At 40.7% G+C, this 15692-nt stretch overlaps 1 protein-coding gene and 1 pseudogene across 1 annotated transcript in view; one reads left to right on the top strand and one right to left on the bottom strand.

Moving 5' to 3' along the window:
- SPATS2 (spermatogenesis associated serine rich 2) overlaps positions 1–15692 on the top strand; it is a 145428-nt gene that overhangs the window by 27443 nt on the left and 102293 nt on the right. The gene's annotated exons all lie outside the window — the stretch shown is intronic.
- On the bottom strand, positions 1406–4103 carry LOC137775795 (large ribosomal subunit protein eL34-like; annotated as a pseudogene).

The raw sequence follows: 15692 nt of genomic DNA on the forward strand, positions 1-15692 counted from the left end.
AGATTTTTAATTAGAGATTGTTTGAGGTTGGTAGTGTCTTAGGCACTTAGAAGAAACAAATAACAGTTGTCATCAGTTGTGTCTGGATTTCAGAGATGTTAAGGTATGAAGAAAAGAAATAAAAGGCATCTTAGAATCAGTGAAATATGGTTCCATGTGCCAGACACTGTTCTTTCTTTTTCTAGGAGTTTTGCTGTCCTGGAGAGCAGAGAAATGGATACATAGCTGGAGGGGAAGCTGGAGTTAAGAGTTGTCTTTTAAAATGGGAGCAATCGTTATACACCTGAAACTAATATAATGTTATCTGTCAATTATACCTCAATAAAAAACAAAATAAAATGGGAGAAGTAAGAATGTGTTAATACAATGCCAGTAGAGAAGATCTAGTAGAGAGGGAAACAGTGCTGATGCAGAGTGAGAACGAGGAATGACTGGGCAGTAGGGTTTGGGATCTGGTATCCAAGTGGAGGCGTTGGCTTTAGACAGGAGCAGTCAGTTCATTCACAGTAAATAACAGGAGGAAGAAAAGGCAAATGGGAACCGATGGTGGTAGTGGTGGAGATTGTGTCCTATTTCACTGAGAAAATGGAATGAAGGGCAGCAGCTGGGAGTGAAGATGGAGAGGTGTTGATGGCTTGAGGAGGAAGGAAATGACATGAAATGGACCTATAGGGGGGTGTGGGAGAATGAATGGATAAGGCAAAAGTTGTAGGATTGTCATGCTGAGCTATGAGACCATTTAAAGTCAGCAATTGTGAATTTTAAGTGAGACTGTTTGGTATAGGTGTGTTTGTTTTCATCTTTTTCTTTTCAAAGCCATGTTTGGTTGCTTGTTGCAGGCGGAGAGTAGAGAGACAGTTGTATTTTTTACCGTGTTATTAGGGAAAAATTTAAATATACAAAAGAAATAGAGCCCTCATGTACTCATCACACAGCTTTAACACATATTAACTCATGGCCAATCTTTTTTTTTTTTCTTAAAGTCTTTATTGAATTTGTTACAATATTGCTTCGGGGTTTTTTTATGTTTTAGTTTTTTAGCTGCGAGGTATGTGGGGTCTTAGCTCCCCGACCAGGGGTCGAACCCTCACCCCCTGCATTGGAAGGGGAAGTCTTAACCACTGGACCACCAGGGAAGTCCCCCAATCTTGTTTTATCTGTTGTCTTACCCACTTCCATCCTTCCCTATTATTTTGAAGCAGTCCCAGACATCATATTTTATGCATAAATATTTCATATTGTATCTCTAAAAAATACGGACACCTGCAAAAAAAATACCATTACCACACCAAAAAATTTTACAATTCCTTAATATCAAATATCCTATCAGTTTTCAAATTTTCAATTGTCTCTCTCTCACTCTCTTTTGGCTTTTGATTTTTTAAAATTATTACTCAAAAAAGCTTCATTTTAAAAGTTTAGTTTTCTGACTCTATGTTTCTGCCTTTAACACTTTCAGAACAATTTTCTGCTCCTCAATAAGAAAAATACACTTGATCCTGCCATGGACACATTTAGTACACATGGAACCACAGTAGGCCCTGCTGACATGATTTTTCATTTTAGACAACCTCATAAGAACTTTAGGTCTCACAGCACAAACTCCTAGAAGTCGGCCTAGGTACACGCCACATGTGGATTTTGGTGCTTTCCCAACCTTCTTGGTTTGAAGGTAAGCAATTCTATTTCCAGGAGTTTGGGGCAGCCTAGTTTTGTTAGAGGCTGTATTGTAGGATAGTCTACAACGGTATGTCAAATGCTGGACCACTCTGAATGCCTCTAGATACCGTCCCTGGAAGAGGAAAAAGAAAGCCCTTGTGAGTTCAAAAGTCAGATATGATGCCACTTGTCTCTTGAATGTCCTAAAGGGTTTAGTTGTTTGACAGGGAATTATATTTAACAAGGGTAGGTGTTTTGCCAGGCAAGTATGATAAAGTGTGGGAGGGTGCAAAAGTCTGAGGTGCAGGAAAGGGAGTGATTGTAATGATGGACCTTGAGCTCTAAGCTAAGGTAGGAAATGAGGACAGGAGAGGGGGTGGGATCAATTGCTTGTAAGTTCTGTTGAGGTCAAAATGTTCTTGGAGTTGGGGTGCTAGAAGGAGCAGTCTGCAAAGATGGGAAGTGGTGACTGGAGAGCGGGATGCAGATTAAGTGGAGATCATGGAAAGACTGTAGTTATCATATTGACAAGTTCTAGGATATTGACTAAGGGAGTGAGTGGCTAAAGTAGGGTAGAGGACAAGATCATTGCACGTGAGGAGGTCAAGGAACTGAGAGGTCAGAGTATCACAAGAGTCATCTAGGTGAACATTTGAAAGCACCTGGAGTTATGACAGACCAGTGAGGTAGGAACTAAAAGCTCTGAAGCTTGAGAAGAAGTGACCCAGCTTATCCAGATAAATGTAGCAGAGGGGTGGGGAGGTGGAGGTATGGTCTGACAGGGGCTTTTTTTAGGAAGGAAGAAAGGGGAATAACCTGGAAGCAGAAAGAAGGTACAAGGTGAGTACCTCCTTCTTCTACCCCCAGGCCCAGTAGTATAACGGGTGTGGGAGAGAAAACAACCACAGACAGGACTGTAGAGAGAGCAGTGGCCTCAGCAGTTAGATTTCAATTAGAGCAAAGAGGTGAAGGGACCATTCAGACAAGAAGTTGAAGATATAGGGGATTTTGCTGATGAGTTCCAGAGGATATGATGGAAGGATTTCAGGAATTGAGGGACGAGTGGGAGAGGGGGGTGGTTCATGAAAGATGATGTACTCAGCCATTTGGGGATGAGAGTTGGAGGATTTGGAATGACTCCAGAGTCCTCGGATTCTTGTAGTGAGTGATATAAGTAGGGTTAGAGATCATAATGAGATTAGTCTTGATGTTTCAAGGCAAATGGTAGTATAAGTAGATGCAGGATAGAGGTATGGGAAGAAGCTGCAGAGTAAAGGGGTTCCTTGACTACTGGTGCTGGTGTAGAGGCTGGGGGGAATGCAGAGCTGGAGCTCTGTTACTTGCTTTCTACTCCTGGGGCCAAAGTGATCTCCAGTAAAAAGCTGTTAATCCATCTCTTCAAAAACTAGAATCCCCTGTTCTATTTCCTGTTGTTTACCTTCCCTGCTTCTATTTTCTCCCCTTTCTTACTGAAAAGTAGAATATTTGGATGTTTTCAGTACCCTATTCTTAAATATCCTACATATCCTGGAAACTGGTAAATGACACTGTTACTAGCTTGCTGGGGAAATGACAGCACGATTACAGTAAGGAAGTGGGAAGGTGTAGCTTTAGAGTTGGAAAAGGAAGGGAGGGAAGAGGTTTCAGGCAGAATTAGCTTTCAGTTCCTTCAATCGGGGCCAAGGAAACAGAGGAGTTAGAAGAGGGAAAGAGTTTGACCTGTGTCCTGGGAGGAGAGAGGAAAGTACTATTTGGAAGGAGAGAACAGATCCTGTCAGTACCCAAGGATCTGTGTCCTGACAGGTTCCTGAAAGAGCTGTTGCTGGACAGGACACTCAACTATTGCTGGATTCACTCATTTCAGTGGATATTTCCTAGCATCTACTATGTGCCAGGCACTGAATTAGATGCTTGGGAGATCATGTGGAACAAGTAGACAGGTTCCTCCTTACCTGGATTTACAGTCTAGCAGGAAAGACAGTTAAACAGACATTACAGTTTAATGTGAAAGCTCTGATATAAGTAGTAAGGACTTTTTGGAAGCCTGTAGAAAAAGCACTGGATCAGTCTCAGATGGGGGTAAGGAGGGGAAGAGTGCAGGTTCTTGAGTTAGTGACATCTGATCAGAGACCTGAAAGATGAGTGGGAATTAGCCAGGCAAAGAGAAAGGGAGGAAAGTTACATGTCCAGTTACATGTTTGCCTCTGCAACTTCCAAACCTTATCTTAGCCAGGGGAAGAGGGCACAGAATAAGCTATTCTGATCACTGTCTTTATCCCCAATATTCCTGTACAGCAGGGGTTGGCAAACTGCTGCTCACAGGCCTGGCCTGCCGCCTGTTTTTGAATGGTCGGCAAGCTAAGCATAGTTAGCAGCTCAAACTGTAAGCCAAGAATGGCGGCAAAATTCAAACCCAGATCTCTTAATCCCAAGTCTGTTTTCATTCCACTGATCACAGTGTATTATAATTAGTTGTTTATGTTTTTATCTCTCAAGAAGAGACTTGAGCTTGAACGATGGCTTGCTTTTTCTTATATCTACCATATCTTATATCTACCATTACTTGGCGAGTCCCAAGTAATGTTTATTAAATGACTTTCATGTGTGTAATTTTATCTGCTCCCTAACAAATCCTGTGAGAATAACACATACATAAAATCTTCAAATAAATTATGTTTACTCTTTTACATACCATTTCTTCCATTTTTATTAGCAATATTTTAAAAATATGTCATTTAAAACGTTAATAACATTAAATGTCGCTAAAGATAATTAGAAATATTTTGTGCTATAACAAACACTTTCAGGAATTGCTGACTTAATGACAGCTGTTTGTTCTTAGAGTAAATGTACGCGACCTTCCGTATCTGTGGGTTCTGCATGGATGGATTCAACCAACTGTAGGTTGAAAATATTAAAAATAAAATTCCAGAAAGTTCCAAAAAGCATAACTTGAATTTGCCACGGGCTGGCAACTGTTTACATAGTATTTACACTCTGTTTACAATTAATTTACATAGCATTTTCATTGTATTAGATATTAAAAATAATCTAGAGATGATTTAAAGTATCCAGGAGGATGTGCGTAGGTTATATGCAAATACTGTGACGTTTTATATAAGGGACTTGAGTATCCGAGGATTTTGTTATCTGCAGGGGTCCTGGAACCAATCCCCTGAGTGGATACTGAGGGACGACTAATCTCGGAATGCTGGATATTTCTAGCTTTCGTCAGCATTTTATAATTTCTATGTATTCCTTTGTCAGCTGTCAGTTTTAGCTGCTGTCTTCCACCCCCTGGCACCACCATTTAAAATTTGCTGCTTCTATCATTTATGAATTCAGAAACTAGAAATCTAATCTTATTAAAACTGTGTATAAAGTAAGTAGTCTTGGGGATAATACCTGTGAGTAAAGCGAAAACGAGGTTTCACTTTTTAAAAAAATTTATTTATCTGTTTGTTTATTTATTTATGGCTGCACTGGCTCCTTGTTGCTGCACTCAGGCTTTCTCTAGTTGTGGCGAGCAGGGCTACTCTTCGTTGCCGTGCACGCTGCAGTTGCTTCTCTTGTTGCGGAGCGCGGGCTCTAGGCGCGCGGGCTTCAGTAGTTGTGGCTTGTGGGTTCTAGAGTGCAGGCTCAGTAGTTGTGGCGCATGGGCTTAGTTGCTCTGCAGCATGTGGGATCTTCCTGGACCAAGGATTGAACCTGTGTCCCCTGAATTGGCAGGTGGATTCTTAACCACTGCGCCACCAGGGAAGTCCAGGGGTTTTATTCTTAAGGATTTTATAACCCAGTTGGAGAGATCAGATGTACTGGGAATAATCATAATGTAAAAGTATATTAACTCCAAACTTGTATATCTCATTGCCCACCTAACATCTCTATGTGGTGTCTGTTACGCATCTCGAACTTAATATGCTTCCCTCAAGATTTTTCCCACAGTCGTCCCCATAACAGGAAATAAAGACTCTCCTTCTGGTTACTCGAGCCTTAAACCTAGTTGATGCTTTTCTGTCTGTAACATTTCACATCTAATCTAGTTTTACCTTTAGGATACATGCTGAAGCTGATCACCGTTTCTACTGCTACCACCAAGATTCAAACTGCCGTTCTCTCTTTCCTGGATTATTGCATTAGCCTTCTGACTGATTTCTCTACTTCTGCCCTTATCTCTGTACAGTCTGTTCCCAGCAGACATCCAGAACAATCCCCTAAAAAGTAAGTCAAGTCGGGTTGTCACTCCTTTGCTCAAAGCCTTCCAGGGGCTTTCCATCTCAGAGTAAAAAACAAAGTTCTGACAGTGGCCTTAAAAGATTGTACGGAACCTGGCCTCAGTTTACCTCTCTGGCCTAATTTCCTATGAGTCTTTCCTCTGCTCATATCCCTGTAGCCACAGTGACATCCTTGCTGGTTTTTTTAAGATGCCAGGTTGTTTCTTCTTCAGAGCCTTTATACTTGCCATTACCTCTCCCTGAAATGCTTTTTCTATGGAGGTAGCATGGCTTTTCCTCTTCCTTTAGGTGTTGGGCTCAGATGTCATCTTATCAGTGAAGTCCTGAGTGTCCTTACCCCCTTGATCCTGCTGTTACTTTTCTCCATAGCACTTATTAGCATCTGACAGGCTGTGTGTATGCAGGTGTATTTTAAGTAATTAATTAGTTAAAAAATTTTAACTTTACTTAAAAAAATTTGTTTCACTGCTGTCTCCCCATTGGCATAGAACAGGGGCTGGCAAGCTAAAAATGGCCTGCTGCCTGTTTTTGTAAGTAAAGTTTAATTAGAACATAGCCATGCACATTCATTATTGTATTGTCTGTGGCTGCTTTCACACTACAACAGCCGAGTTGAGTGTTGCGACAGAGACTGTAAGGCCTGTAGAGCCTAAAATATTTGCTGTCTGGCCCTTTACAGAAAAAGATTGCTGACCCCTGGGCTAGAACAGTGTCTGGTACCTAGTGGGTGATTGAATGGACATAATGTAAGTGCTCATTGGCAGGGTACAGACTGTACATTGCTACTGAGGATGTAGATTAATATTTCAAAAGTTGTTATTAGACTTTAATAATTTGGGAATATGTCAATCATAATAATTTGTTCTAGCTGAAGTCCTTGAATTTATTATGCTCATTACTACCTGATAGCAGAGATGTGCCAACTTTTTGAAGGCTACACCAAATTTGGAGTGATAGTGTTCCAAAGGCACAAGGTCCTTTTATTTTTAAAGTTTTAATTTTTTTTGCTACGCCACTCGGCTTGCGGGATCTTATTTCCTCGACCAGGGGTTGAACCTGGGCCCTCGGCAGTGAAAGCTCGGAGTCCTAACCACTGGACCTCCAGGGAATTCCCCAAGGTCCTCTTAAATGTAACCTTTTATAATAGTGCTACGGAAAGGCCTCTAAATAATGAGTAGGTGGTAGTGTTGGTTGCATGCTGTGAAAAACATGGACTTAAATAAATGGATATAGCTCTCAGTCATTTATGCTAAAGGATGGGCATATGGAATAGATAAAAATAATAATATTTGACTTTGGAATACATTTTTGGATTGCAGATGGATTAACCTGATTATTCCAGGTACTTCTAATAGTGTTTTAAGTAGCATAATAAAATCAAACTGGAATAACACCAATTCAGAAGAATCTGGAAAATTGTATTGCTTCTGGCATCCTGTCTTTGTCCAAATCTTACCTTTCTAAAAGCTGCATCCAGGGGATAAATAATATCAGTCACACAAAGCACCTGTGTGGAGAGGTGGAGAAGATTTTAGAAGTGTTTTGTTTTAAAAGGCCTTTACTGGAACTGATCTCAGTGTAGAGGAGGAGTCTTAAATCTCCTGCTTAGTGGACTATAATACTGTATGCTGAAAAAGCTAAGTTAAAAACGATGAAGAATTATAGGGTCAGGGCTGGAAGAAACTTTTTAAAAAAATATTTATTTATTTATTTGGCTGTGTCAGGTCTTAGTTGTGGCACGCAAGCTTCTCTCTAGTTGTGGCGCGTGGGCTCTAGAGCCTGCAGGCTCAGTAGTTGCAGCTCATGGCCTTGGTTTCCCTGCGGCATGTGGGATCCTAGTTCTCTGACCAGGGATCGAACCCGCGTCCCCTGCATTAGAAGGCGGATTCTTAACCACTGGACCACCAGGGAAGTCCTAGAGCTGGAAGAAACTTTGTCCAGTAAATATCTGAATGTGCCCTAGCCACTTTGTTAGACACAGATACAGAGGTGAGTAAGACAGTCACTGGCCTCATGAGACTTACTATCTAATCCTCATCCCCAGTCCACACCTCACCTTATTTTATGTTGTGTGATGGAAACAAGCTTGAGAGATCCAGCACCTTGCCAAAGGTTATGTAGCTCATTACTGATAGAATGGAACTAGAATGCATATTTCTTAAATGGGGAATAAAAGCAAAATATTCATTTATGCAGAGTTTCGAGTGCTTACTAATGTGCTTATGCCTGTACTAGATGCTGAGGGATCCAGTGGTAAATATAAAGGCCCCATCTCTTTGATGTAGAGCTTAAAGGAGATATTTTGGGGAAACCAGAATTTTTCCCATTATATTGCATTATACTGTTTACAGTCTTTTATCTCATGGAAAGGTTAGGGGCTCTCAAAAATTCATTCTTTAATGTGACTTAGTTGAATGAGTTTAGTGTTTTTCTGACACCTGAAGTCAGTTTTATTGAGGGGCTTTTGAATGAGAAAGGAAGAATTAGGTAGTTGTGGACTCTCTGTGGAAGAATGACCTTTACTTATTTCACAATTTGTATAGAGCCTAAACTTCTGCCCTGTGAGCAAGAGAGAATCTTTCTTCTCCCTTTGTATTAGGTGACTTTCTGCTATCAGGACCCAGAACCCAGACTGATATTTAAAATCAGACATATTATGGGTTAAATAGACTTTTGCACACTGACCTTCTCTTTCCTTTTAGTTACCCGAACTTGGGTATATGTAATGTATATGCTGGGTATGTATATACTTGGGGGTATATGTATTACCCAATGTTCAAAGAATCATATCTAAAGCAGAACATATGTTTTATTCTTTAAAATTTCTTCTCAAAGTGATTATATTTGATTTTTTCTTCTCAATGCTTGCTTGCTAAAAAAAAAAAAAAAAAAAATCAAACATGTGACAGTCTAGGAAAGAGTGAAAAAAGGTGAATTAAACTGCTGCTAAATAATTTAGGATGTTTTAGTTATTTGTTTTCATAGAGGATTAAGGCTTTTTTCCCTTAAAATGTCTAGTTGCAAGTGTTTATACAATAGAGAAAGTAATTACATTTTCAGAGTAAGTTATCTTGACCTCAGGCCTCTTTACTCTTCCTATTCTAGAGTACCTTCTGCCATTCTGCTGGGTCCAATTAGTTCTTGGCTCAGCTGTTATAGTTCCTCTACAGAAGTTGAGCTTAACCATGTTTATAATCTGTGAACATTATATTCCGTTGTTTCTTTTAAGAGCTAGAACATTAAATTCCCTGCCAGTGATCTAAAACATATTGAATTGTATATCTTCAAATGCAAAAGATTTATTTTCTCTGAACTTAGATCATGGCATTTAACAATGAAGAGACCTTAGAAATAGTGGTTATTATATATTAGTGACGATTATTCTAGTTCTGCTGCAGGTATGACCACTTTTTAAAACACTACATATTAGTGTTATGTTGCAGAGGAGGTAGTATGACTACCAGTCTCAAATTACTTAATTATTAAAAAAATTTGTAAAATAAGTGAAATAATATGCTAGGAAGCAGCAAACCATTGAGTGTGTGTGTGTGTGTGTGTGTGTGTGTGTGTGTGTGTAAATATAGGTGCTTTCAAGTAACATTTAAAGTTAGACTGACATACAGTTTGAAACATAATACTTGTCATATTGTAATTGTATACATTTAAATCAGCCATGAAAATATTTTTTACCGTGGTCAAATCAAATATTTCTACTGTGGGAAGAAGAAGGAGTTGGGGAGAGCATAAAGATGCTATTTTATGTTATTTGGTTGGTAATATAGAAAGGCAGGCTAAGTTTCACCTCCTAACATTTCAGGCTAGGGTCTCCAGTCATGTTGTTGCAGTTATCTATTGCTAAGGAACAAAACCACTCCAAATTTAGCATAAAACTCTTATGGTTCTGGGTGTTGACTGGGCTCAGCTAAGTGATTGTTGCATGAGTCCTCTTATGTACTGGTAGTTAGATGGGCCTGGGGTTATTTCGGAGGCTTCCTACCAGACTCACATGCATGGCACTTGAGCAGGGAAGTCCAAATAGGTAGAAGCTGGAATAGTTGGGGATCCTTGGTATTTCTCCCTATTTCTGTGTAGTCTTTCCAGCATAGGGGCTTCATGGTAGCCAGACTTCTTACCTGGAGGCTTAGGGCTCTAAAAGTACTTGTTCAGAGTAAGAGAGCCAGAAGGGAACTATATTGTCTTTTATGAGCTAAATTCAGAATCAGTATCAATTTCCACTGCATTGTATTCATTAGAAGCAAGTCACTGGGGCTTCCCTGGTGGCTCAGTGGTTGAGAATCCGCCTGCCAGTGCAGGGGACACAGGTTCGATCCCTGGTCTGGGAAGATCCCACATGCCACCGAGCAACTAAGCCTATGCGCCACAACTACTGAGCCTGTGCTTTAGAGCCTGTGAGCCACAACTACTGAGCCTGCGCGTCGCAGCTACTGAAGCCCGCGCATCTAGAGCCCGTGCTCTGCAGTGAGAAGCCACCGCAATGAGAAGCCCGCGCACTGCAACGAAGAGTAGCCCCTGCTCGCCGCAACTAGAGAAAGCCTGTGCGCAGCAGTGGAAGACCCAACACAGCCAAAAATAAATAAATAAAATAAATACATTTATTAAAAAAAAGAAAAGAAAAAGAAGCAAGTCGCTAAGGCCGATCCATATTCAAAGGGAAGGGAATTAGACTCCACCTCTTGCTGGGAGGAGTGTCAAGAATATGAAGACTTATTTCAAAGCCACTTTAGTCTTCTCTCTGGCTACAAATTACAGTATTTATCTTCCTCCACATGCAAAACACAAGCACTCCTTCTCAAAGCCTCCAAAGTCTTATCTAGTACAGCATCAGGCTCAGGCTAGAGATCCAGGATCTTGTCATCTAAATCAGATCCAGGTGCAGATAAGGCTATTTGGATATATTAGTTCCTTGGGTATAGCTCCTTGAGTACCCTTGCCTTCACTTTGAAGACCTGTGGACTAAAGAATCACCTTATCTTTCTCCATACCCAGCCCACCCAATATGCAATAATGGATGGGCCTAAGATAACAACTGTAGACACTCCTGTTCAAAAATAAAGAAAAAATATAAGGAACACAGTAGTCACCGGTCAGTACCAGTTCTGAAATCCAGCCAACATATTGCTAGTTTTGTGATTAGGGTTCAGCCCCTACTGCCTAGGAACCGTCCTCTACGGCTCTTGGTTTTGCCCTTTGAATTATCATTCCTTTTCCATAAAATGTATTCTCTGTTTGCAGTAAGTAATTTTCCCAGCCTGTGTCCTGCCCACAGAGCTTTGGGCAGGGTGGGGTGGGGGTCCCAAAAGCCTTTTTTCATTTTGCACTGTCTCTGTCCTTTTTAGTCCAAGATGACAATGTTTCTGAACGTAAAATTCTCTGTGACTCTTACTGAGGGGTTCACTCTATTAGACAAAAGCCACATTTACACATTGATATAACCCCTTCTCTCCCTTAGGCTTTGTAGAGGAGAAAAAAGTTTTCCTTGACCCTCTTAGGGTCCCTGGCTGGATTTGAAAATTAAACTGGCAAAGGCTGATTAAGAGGAGAAAAGTATACAGATTTATCTGATATAAATTTTATGTGAAATGGGAGATGTAAATGAAGACTCAAAGAAATGTTTGAACCTGAGTATTTTTATGCTAGGTTTAATGAAGAGTGGACAGTGTGGAGAAGGATAGATCAAAGAGTGTGAAGTAAGTGTAGTAAACTGGGGGAAATTTAGCAAGGCCTGTTTGTTAGGATTCCTTTCCTTGTCCCTTTGTCTTTGGAGAGACTGATGTTCCCTTCTTCCAGGTATAGGGAGGGCACCTCTTACATGAGAGTTTTATGACTTGCTTCAGGGGAGAAGGTGGGGGGAAGACCCCCACAGAGTGACCTTCCTCTTTCTGATCTTTTCTCAAGATTCTTCAGCTTAAAATATTCAATATGCTAGGGTGCCATATTCGGGGGTAGCATGTCCTGAACCCTGTCAGGTTCCTTTAAGCCTTTTGTGGGACAACACCTTTAATATTCTTAGAAGGCCTTATGTTTGAAAGCATCTGTGAGACTCCGCCTTAAAATCTCTTTGGAGTCTTAACTAGGGGTAGGCAAACTATGGCCAGTGATCTGAGATTTGTTTTTACTTTTTTTTTTTTTTTGGCTGCGCCGCGCATCTCGCGGGATCTGGTTCCCTGACCAGGGATTGAACCCATGTCCCCTGCAGTGGAAGCGGGGAGCCCTAACCACTGGACAACCAGGGAATTCTCTGTTTTTACATTTTTATTTTTTTAAAAAATTTTATTTATTTATTTTTGGCTGCGTTGGCTCTTCATTGCTGCGCGCGGGCTTTCTCCAGTTGCGGCGAGCCGGGGCCCCTCTTCACTGCGATGCACAGGGTTCTCCCTGCGGTGGCTTCTCTTGTAGCAGAGCACAGGCTCCAGGCTCATGGGCTTCAGTAGTTGTGGCTTGCGGGCTCCAGAGCGCAGGCTCAGCAGTTGTGGCACACCGGCTTAGTTGCTCCGTGGCATGTGGAATCTTCCCAGACCAGGGCTCGAACCCGTGTCCCCTGCATTGGCAGGCGCATTCCCAACCACTGCGCCACCAGGGAAGCCCCTGTTTTTACATTTTTAAGGGGCTGTTAAAAAATAAAAGAAGAATGTTCAACAGAGACTGTGTATGGCCCTCAAAGCCTAAAATATTTATCTGGCCCTTTATGGGAAAAGTTTGCCAACCCTTGGTCTAAACAAAAATTTAATCTTTAGGCCATGTTTCCCTGACACTGCCTTGGATTTGATCTTTGCCCAGAGGGCATTTCTTAATTTGAGAAACGTTTGCTATATGGGGAGCCTGGGAATAAGAAACATTTATTTTTGGACCTAGCAAGTCCTGACTCCTTTATATATCCTCTATATTCTGCTTGAAAATTATATAATTCCTTCTTTTTCTTATCTCTCTCTACCTGTACTTTGTGGCACACAGCTAAAAAAAGCAGTTGATACTTTTGACATTATGCCTGGAAATCTCTTTACCCAGATTCATCAGTTCATTAGTTATATTTTCTATTTTTCGCATTACTGCAGGTGAAAGCTTTGCTAAACTTTCCACCATTATCTAATAAGATTCTCCTTTTCTATAGCTTCCAATAAGGCTTTCCTCACTTTCTTTTAAGCCGAGGATTAGCAACCTTTTTCTGTCAAGGGCCAGATCGTAAATATTTTAGGCTTTTTGGACCTTATGATCTTTGGCACACCTACTCAACTCTGCTGTCATAGTGAGAAAGCAGCCATAGACATAGACAGGATGTAAGCAAATGGGTGTTACTGTGTTCCAATAAAATTTTATTTACAAAAACAGGCAGCAGGTTGAATTTTGCCCATAGAATGTAGTTTGGTGATCCCTGTTTTAAGTCTTTGTTGACAGCTTCCTACCAGTGTCCTTAAGACCCTTCAGGCTTTCACTAACACTTTCAAGGCCCTTCTTGCTTTCTCCTGCCATCCAGTCCCAAAACTAAACATTTTAACTTTTTGTTATGGAAGTAACCCACTCCCTATACCAAAATCCGTTTTGGTTATCTTTTGCTGTGTAACACACCATGCCAAAATTGAGTGATGTAAAACAACACTCCTTTTATCTTTCATGATTCTGATGTTTGGGCTCAGCTAGGCAGTTCTTTCTCACGGTTTCTCATGAGGATGCAATCAGATGATAGCTGGGGCTGGAATCATCTAAAACGCTTCCTCACCAAAGTCTGTTACGCAGTTAGAGGCAGATGGTAGCTGAGCCTGGGGTCATCTCCAAGGATTCCTCATTCACAAGTCTGGTGGCAGAGCTCGGAAGACTGAAACAGCTGGCACCCCTCGGACGTCTCTAACCCTCTGAGGTCTTGTCCCGTGGTTTCTCCAGAATCAGGGATATAGGGTGGCTGGATACCTTATATGGTAATTCAGGACTGCAAACTTGCCTGAACTGGGAAGGTGCCAGGCAGAGATTTTATCACCTTTTATGACCTAATTTCTGAGGTTGCTCAGTGTCACTTCTGCTTCATTCTCTTTGTGGGGAGGAGAATTGGACCTTACCTAATTTTTTTTTTTTTTTTTTTGGCTGCACCATGTGGCTTGTGGGATCTTAGTTCCCCAACCAGGGATCAAAACCAGGCCCCCAGTAGTGGAAATGTGGAGTCCTAACCACTGGACCACCAGGGAATTCCCAGACTCTGTTTTTTTGATGGGAGTGAAATCAAAGAATTTGCAAAGATGTTTTAAAACACAAAATGCCCCACACATACACCTATCAAAAAATTTTGGAAGCTAGCATATAGTAGGTCACACTTTGTTAGGGCAGGCTTTCTCTTTCCTGTTCATGGGGGTGGTGGAAGTAGGAGATCACCTCCCATGATTTAATGTTGAAGAATGGATTTGTCAAGAGCTGTGGAAGGAGACTTCACAGTAACAAATGCCTCTTTTCTTCAGTAGAGATAGGACATGGGAACTTTGGACTTGGCATTTTTTTCTCTCTCTCTTCTTTCTTCTGTATGAGAGTAGGTATAACGGTGCCTCCATCCCAAAAAGAGAAAACAAAAGGAACAAAGAAAGAAAGAAGAAAAACTCTCAAACTATTAAAAATTCTGCCACAGAGATTTGTTTGAATCGATGAGTAACGTTTTTCCAAGGGTTAAAGAGTATGTGTACCTGTTTGTCATTTACACTTTCAGTTGAATTTAACTAGTTTTCTTAAGGGATACCTTTAAGGGAGATTTTGAAAAGGGGGTAGGTGATAGAAGTAATTTTAAATTTGGGGACTCTATAGCAGGTGGTAAAGCAGGTTATAAGAAACTTTGAATAGCATTAGGGCATGGTCTTTAGAAGCACTCTACTGCCTGACCCCATCTGAAGAGACTTTGCTCACCTTAGCACAGTGATCTGGCTCTGGAGGTAAAATATTTGGAAAAGTTGGGGTATTTTATGATATATATTTGTAGAGGCTATTGTGTTATTTTTTTCCTTTTCTCTCGAGGTGAAAAGAAGGTGGCAGTGAATATATTTTGCTTTATTGTTTATGGTCAACCAGGCAATGTGAATACTGCATTTTTGTGTTCTTCCCACTTTTTCTTTTTCTTCCGGTGTTTCTTTTTTTACCTTGCTCTCTGGATTTGTACATCATGAGAAATTTACCCAAATTCTCTGATGATCTGAAAAAAGAAGATGGCTTAGTTAAAGAAATAGCTGCCTGCCATATTGCTCTTCCTACTCTGGGAAGAAGAAATGCCTGTATTTAATCATCTACCTTTTTTTTTTCCTTGGTATCCAGATCTATACATTGTTGAATTGGGGGTAGAGAGAAAAGCCTGTTAACTTTTATCTTAAATGATTCGGTTATTTTTTTTTACTTGGTATTTGAACAATACTCTTACGAAGCTTTAATAGAATCCTACAACACATGCTCGAGGTTTAAGAGCCGCGAGAAGAGTCAGAAAAGAAAGTTTTGGAATGAGTTACATTCCCAAGGAGGAGGACAATACGTACCTTATTTTGAATTACTGAAAATAGTGAAGACTTCTCACTATAGTTCTTTAACTTCAGTTGCAACTTGGAAGTGGTAACATCTCTTTTGGGGCGTGGCATTCTGTACCTTTTCCAGTTGTTTTGTTTATCCGCATTCTCTTTAATTCTAATTGACACACATTACCATCTGAAATGTTCCTGTTGGTTTGGAGGGAGTAGAGATGGGGAGGGAGAAGGAAGAGTCAACTTTTCATGCGTTTTAATCGGCCAGTATTTACTTAACTAATTTCAACAGAATGAAAAC

This window comes from Eschrichtius robustus, chromosome 13 (genome assembly GCF_028021215.1).
Source record: "Eschrichtius robustus isolate mEscRob2 chromosome 13, mEscRob2.pri, whole genome shotgun sequence".
NCBI lineage: Eukaryota > Metazoa > Chordata > Mammalia > Artiodactyla > Eschrichtiidae > Eschrichtius > Eschrichtius robustus.